At 34.4% G+C, this 6,102-nt stretch overlaps 1 long non-coding RNA gene across 1 annotated transcript; it reads right to left on the bottom strand.

The window, feature by feature from the left end:
* Window positions 1-657: 657 nt before the first annotated feature.
* On the bottom strand, window positions 658-2,145 carry LOC139733422 (uncharacterized). The gene is made up of 3 exons (XR_011711090.1): window positions 2,035-2,145; window positions 1,631-1,722; window positions 658-1,130 (listed from the first exon to the last, which is right to left on the bottom strand). It is a non-coding gene; the product is annotated as an uncharacterized lncRNA (long non-coding RNA).
* Window positions 2,146-6,102: the final 3,957 nt, after the last annotated feature.

The following is a 6,102-nucleotide window of genomic DNA, read 5'->3' as shown; positions in this document are numbered from 1 at the left end:
ATAGATTTTCTTGTGGAAGGGGTTATTAGGTTACGTTTTTCTTATGCTCGTGTCTCCCCTATAAATAAAGGATAGAGTGTCCGCTGAGAGTCTGTAAAGTTTCTTCCCTTTCAATCTTCTCGGCTGTGATACGTGGGAGCCGAATCTTACACTCAGTTTGCGCTAAAATCTGTCAAATCTTCGCCTCCAGCAGATGTATTTGGGTAGGAGAAGCATCTGTCCTTTTCTAGAATAATGCTTGGTGAAATACACGCACTATTTGTGGAATAAATGTGCGGATATCAATCGAGGGTGTCTCACTAGGTGAAAGGTAACTTCCGTCCTAGTGAGCAGATTCAATTCTGAGGCGTTCCCTATCTGCTTTGAATTTTCATATTGTCATTTATTAAAATAAAAAATGTCAATTTCTGTCGAAATGTCTATAATAGAGTTGAATACAAAAGGCAGAAAAAAAGCATATTATTTGCCATTTGTTTCTGATTTCGTAGAATGCATCACCTGTCTCAGTCATCTTTGCGCATTGAATAATGGACGCCATCATCATTCTCAGTGGAGATTATATGTATATATATATATATATATATATATATATATATATATATATAAAACGCGTGTGCGTGTGTGTGTGTGTGTGTGTGTGTGTGTGCGTGCGTGACTTTTTTCATGCTATAACAAGGAACACATACATCCAACTCTGACATCATGTCAATTTAATTCTGATGTGACATTATGCCAAGATGTGGTTACACGGAAGTAAGGAGCAGAAATTTTCATCAAAACGGAGGCCTAAAAGTCTTGATTGTCAAGCTCGTTCGAAAAGTCTGCTTTCAGGAATTGTGTCATCAAGTTTGTCTAGAGGGCATCTTATCGTTCTAAAAATGACACATTTCAAAGACCCTTGCCTCAAAAGTGACCATTCTATTTATCGCATTCAGGTTGTACTTCATTTTCCACAAAGATTTCGTTGGTTGTGATGAAGCCGTTTGTGGTGAAGCCGTCTGTGATTTGGACGCCATTCAAAAACCATGTCGGTACAGCCGAGTCTGAGACATTATTTCCTGTGCAAACCGCGGTGTCCTCACGGCCAGCCCGGAGAGGCGAGGGAACTTCGAGATTCAATGTCATTCCAGCTGAAAAAGTAATGTAGGAAGATCGACTGATAGATCTCAATATTAAAAGTCGGACATAACAAATTGGGAAGAAATGTCTTTTATGGGAGAAATGTTTTCTGTGTCTGCTGAATAATATATCCATTATTCACAATCACATAACAATATTGCATAGGGACAAGACAAGATGATATAATGTCATTATCATGAAGTTTTTCCTGATGTTATTGATATGATATTATGGATAAATGGAATAGATACATTAAATGAAGAATGCAATTGACACGATGATATGATATACATCAAACTGTTCAAACTAAATGAAACAGTAAGATAATTACGTTCATGAGTTTGACGCCCTTAATGCCCACTCTTTAATTTTCCGCTGAACGTTATGATTTCCAAGCACCGTGCTGATTCAGACTTTTTAATTAATCACAGAAACACGTATCGAAACGACAAAAAGTGCACAATGATGAAGGTGAAGAAATTGACCAAGTCTTAAATGACTTTTCTCTTACCAACGAGGTGAATGTTTATGAAGAGAAGCCCGAACTGCACCAATACTCGGTTATCAATCATTTTGAGCAGATTCCTGTATGATATGAAAATCCTGGTGGATAAAATGGAGAAAAAAAATCAATCAATCAATCAATCAATCAATCAATCAATCAATCAATCAATCAATCAATCAATCTTTCATTCAATCAATCGACCAATCAATCAATCAATCAATCAATCAATCAATGGTATCACGAATTGACATGAAAGAGGCGATAAAAGACCTATAAAACCCAAAGTAGTTATTTTCGATTTACATGGTTTTACGAGGAGTTGAATAATACGCTTGAATATGATAAAATGAAAACTGGTATTTCGAAGAGAAACAAAATCTGCATTATTTGATTGATTTCCTCACACCTACTTTCGAGTATCTCTCAGAAATATGAGGAGAAGTTGAAAAAGAATTTTTCAAATTCGCCAATCTCCAGAAATAAACTGTTCTGCCTCATTTACCACAAAGCTTGTATCAAATCAGGTTCGGTACCATGCGTGCATTTAAAATGTCTGGCTTTTAGTGCGTCACTAGTACGATACGTGCATATGAAAGAGGCGTCCCACATGATAAAATCCACAAGATTAGTCCGCGTATTGTGATGTGTCATCCAGTTTCCTGCTTCCCAAACTGCAACGATTTTTTTTTTGAATGGTGCCTGGTTCTTATATTTTACCCGGATGAATTTTAATTTCATGATCTCTTCATTTTCCAATTGAATATTGAAATCTTTCAGATTTAGTTTTCAAATCCTTGTCTGCAAGGATTAAATGTCGAAGGATTATATGTCTGAAAGATTATATATCGAATTTTTACTTTGAGGCATTGTATAGAACATTTTAAATATTTCAATATATCTTTGCTTTCGGCAAATTCGAACAATTTCGTTGCATTGAATGAAATGAATATAGTTTGTTTTCTGTAGTTAGGAAAAAAGTGATGCCATATTGTTTGTTTTTTTGTTTGTTTTTTGTAATCGGCTTTTCCAGTGTTTTGTTTGGCAGGGCTCGACACTAACTTTTTTGTTTGGTGGCCCGATGGGGCCACCAAAATTCTCAATTTCAAATTTGTGGTGGCCCGAGAGAAAAATTTGGTGCCCCCCCCCCAAAAAAAAAACAATAAAAAAAAAAACATTAAAAGTCCTGTTTTTTTTTTTTTATGAGTCAAATATCTAAGTTTTATCCAGTCATAGTAAGAATTGGAAGTTGGACATACATCTATTTAATAAACCTCAACAAACTCGCAACACTCACTCTCAGGCACTCATTCAGTCTTTTTCATCCATCCTTTAAACAAATATAACTGCTAATTTCCGGCGCAAAAAGTTACGAATTAATTGACGTACTTTTCAAAAAAATTTGGTGGCCCGACTTTCAATTGTGGTGGCCCCGGGCCACCGGGCCACCGTTAGTGTCGAGCCCTGTGTTTGGTAATAACTGCAAAACGTTTCTTAACAAGCTGTTGAAAGGAATAGGGTTGAAAAACATGTAACATCGATCGATGAAATGTGATGGGCGGACAGAAACATAAAAATGTATTTGTATCATATATATATATATATATATATATATATATATGCATGTTCTCTCGGCATGTCTTTTGTTAGTCAAATTGATATCACAGAAACATGCAAGTTATGCTGAGTCGAGAGGAAGGTGCATTCAAATATCTTTTGTTAAACATTTCAGTACTTTAGCAATGATTGACAGATGAGGTAATCTAAAGAATATTGGTTTGAAATTATTATTTTTTTTTTTTGTGGGCGTTCCCAAGTAATCTGAAGAAAAATTGAAGAAAAAAAATCGCTAAAAATATGGAATGTTTCTAGATATTCATCTCACCGCTAAAGTGATGTTGAGGTATCATAAATCACTTTAAATCAAGACGCATTTGGATTTCAGGGCCCCTTTAAGGACATTTTAAATCTATAATATCCTTTGATAAAAAATAGGGCCTATGTTAATCTATAAAGAAATGCTTTTTAACACGAGCCGTTTTATTCAGTTCAGTATGGCAGAAGAAAGAAAAGTAATAGAGAAAATAACATAAACGAATACGATTCAAATATGGTTAATAGGGTAATGTGAAACGGACATTAATGTTTTTATTGTGAAAATGAACGAGATATGTCATGATGGGATACCAAACACTGCCTGTCAGTCCTAGATCATGTAGCTTATTAAATCCTACACTAGTTCTCCCTGTCTATTGACATAATGCTTTATTCTTGTACCATCTCTTGTCGCACTGATCTTGTTTTCACTGCTCGTCATATTACCGGTTTTTGTTGACTTTTGTCATCCTCAGATTCCTTGACGTGAATAATCTCACTGTACTTCCTCCATTAATATACACGATACCAGATATGATAGCCATTATGCGCAATAGATGTGTCCACGGATACATGGATCAACTTTCACATGAAGACCCTTGAAATACATGCAGTCATATTAAATGCGTTCATGAATGTGAGTGCATGTATCCGTGCATATTAGTATTTTACAGATATAAATTACAGACTTGATTCTTATGCTGATCGTGTAGAAAATAAGAAGAGAAAAATAAACTAATCTTAGTCGTATCAATCCCTCTCATCCGTTTATTCCCCATGGCAAACCAGGAAAAATATTCTAAAATGATAATGTGACAAAAATACACTTCAAGCAGCTGGTAAAGCACCCTAAGAACTCTTATTATATTAAAAATTTATTCAAACATTTTCAATATTAATGGCTTGTTTAAAGGCAGTAATTTGACATTTAACAGGGCACATGCAATACATACAACAATAAATAAAGAGCTTGCTTCCAAAAGGCGCTAAATCCATAATTTTTCAATGGATTTAGCGCATTTTGGAAGGAAGCTCTTCAAATAAGTTTGGCACTTTCTTAAATGAAATCTATGAAAAGTTCAACACATTGCGCATTGGATTTACAAGCTACTGAAAGCAGTTTTTTTTTTCAAACTAGGGAGTTGTTTTTTTCAAACTCCTTTATTGCTATTGATACATTTACTTGTTGATACATTTACTTATACATTTACTTGTTGATACACTCAACAAGCTTTGCTTTTTAGTAGGTTCCATCGTATTTTTCTTTGCATCCTTTACTTTGATTGAAAATGACACATCGACCGTTATGTATTATTTTCGTATTCCTATTTCTTCATGTATGTATCCAAGCTGGACATTCTGTATTATTATATTTTGTTATATACCATATATTATCCATCGAGAAATACGAAAATTAAATTGAAATTGAAAAAAAAAAAATTGAAATGCATTTAATGTTTGTGAAACAGAAACTAAAATGATTCTTACAGGAAATGCTGATGGTTGGCGTCTTGTTCTGGCCCCAAGTCTGGTGGATCCTTTGCATGCCACCTCCTGCGATCCAATACTTATATGCAGAATTTCTTTCATACTGAGAAACTGCTTTCAGTTAAAAACATTTTGAAAATTTCAGTCCAGTCTCGAAACTCGCGAACGTGATTTTTGGGCAAATTTCATGTACATTTACTATTCAATAGAGCTAGTATAACATAATCACGTCAATAGCAAACAACAAAATTATTTATACCATTATATATAAATATCAATATCAGACGTATATATATATATATATATATATATATATATATATATATATAGTATATAATATATTTCAGTTGTCTGCCTCTTTTTCAAAACGTTTTGCATTAGTGATATATTCCTTATAGTTCTTTATCTCTTTATTTCTTCTTTTATATGTTATAACACACTTTCATTCCTCTTTTTGGGCAACCTATTCAATTGGGAACAAGATTAGTCAACAATCCAATTCACCTTTCTTAGTTTCAATGTTGACTCTATTTTGGCGCGATGTTTAATCGATAACACAGGCAAAGATTTTGCAAATTATGCAAAGTAATGTAAGCAAACGTCCAAATTGGTCTTTATTATTGAATGAGAATGCGACCTGTGGGAAACATTGATAAGCATTGAGACATAATTACAGAGCGTTGTGAGTAGTGGAGAAAAAAGAAAGACGATAAATACACCAAAAAGGGCCACCTGGGCAAATTCAAATTACTTGGTGAATGTACCCAAAAATTCACTGGTAACCATTTTAGCATGTCATAAACATGTCCTTATGTGATTTCACTTATTAGACAGAATGAGAAAGAAGATTGTTCAGTAACGACAACTATTTTTGTTGGCTGGTAGGGCTCATCGCTTCGCAGATGCAATGGATGCTAGAAATAATGAAAAGAAAGAAAATACAAAAAAACAACAACAAATGAAACAGTTTTCTTTGTTTTGGTGATTGCTTGATTGCCCCTCATCGACACACTGTGAATACTGGACCTTTATTCAAAGCACAGCCCACGGCATTTGGGCAATGACTTCCAAATTCCCAATATCTCTGTTTTGCTCCTAGTCTACAAATGTTATGCGAT

The sequence above is a fragment of the Diadema antillarum genome, unplaced genomic scaffold (genome assembly GCF_040938485.1).
Source record: "Diadema antillarum isolate AM-2024a unplaced genomic scaffold, OU_Dant_1.0 seq00000475_RagTag, whole genome shotgun sequence".
NCBI classification, from domain to species: Eukaryota; Metazoa; Echinodermata; class Echinoidea; order Diadematoida; family Diadematidae; genus Diadema; species Diadema antillarum.
Note: the sequence above shows the minus strand (reverse complement) of the source record. Positions and strands in the feature narration are given on the sequence as shown.